Source organism: Mustela nigripes, chromosome 4 (assembly GCF_022355385.1).
Source record: "Mustela nigripes isolate SB6536 chromosome 4, MUSNIG.SB6536, whole genome shotgun sequence".
In the NCBI taxonomy this organism is placed as follows: Eukaryota; Metazoa; Chordata; class Mammalia; order Carnivora; family Mustelidae; genus Mustela; species Mustela nigripes.
This window is the reverse complement of record NC_081560.1, coordinates 5,508,854-5,509,860: the sequence shown is the minus strand read 5'-3', so window position 1 is coordinate 5,509,860 and position 1,007 is coordinate 5,508,854.

The following is a 1,007-nucleotide window of genomic DNA, read 5'->3' as shown; positions in this document are numbered from 1 at the left end:
CCCGGGGGGGCGGTGGTGCGCGGGGGGCTGGCTGGCGGGGGGGGGGGGGTGGGGGCGGGGGGGGGGGTGGCGTCGGTTCCACTCCAGGCTCAGAGCCAGGCACTGACTGGCGACCCCTCTTCCTACCTTTACGCACTAGCCCTTGCCCCACATGCAGTCACAGGAGCCAACCCTGGTCACCCCATGGGGTATCCCAGGAGTCACTGTCGAAGCACCAGTAGCAGCTAGCACAGCGCCTGGCATTTGGTAGGGGGTCAGCTCTGACCTGCTAAAAAGGATGAGCCTTAGGCAAGGTCCAGAGCTGGTGGGAGCCCCCGTAGGCAGGAGCCAGCAGGTGAGGACTTTGGGGGCAGAGTCCTGGCAGCCCTGAGGTGGAGCTGTGATAGCAACCCGGGTCAGTGGGGTCCTGCCCCCTCAGATTCCACCTCTGCCCTGGATGCCTAGCCTGGCCCCATCTGGGCCACTCCTTGCACTGGAGGCATTTGGGGTTTCTGGGCTCCAATCGCTGCCTGGGCCTCTACTGCCTCTGACATGAGCTGACTTGGAGGTTTTTCCACCTCTGCCTTTTTTTTTGTTTGTTTTTTGTTTTCTAATTGTGTTAAACTACACAGAACATAAAATTCACCATCTTCACCACTTTTCAGTATACCCGTCAACGCTGTGAAGTGTATTTACCTTGCTGTGCAAACCATCGCCAGAACTCTTTCATCTTGGAAACCTGAAATTCTGCCCATTAAACAAATCTTCTCTCCCCCCAGACCTTGGGCACCGTCGTTTTACTTTCTGTTTCTATGACTTTGATTACTCTTGGTACCTCATATGAATATATTCATACACATTTGCCCTTTTGTGACTGGTTTATTTCACCGGACAGCACGTCCTCTAGGTTCGTGCACGCCGTCCCCGGTGTCAGCACTGCCTTCCTCTTCAGGTGAAGCGAGCTTCCGTTGCGTGGATGGGTGCAACCTATGGATGGGTGTCAACCACATTTCGTTTCTCCATGGGTA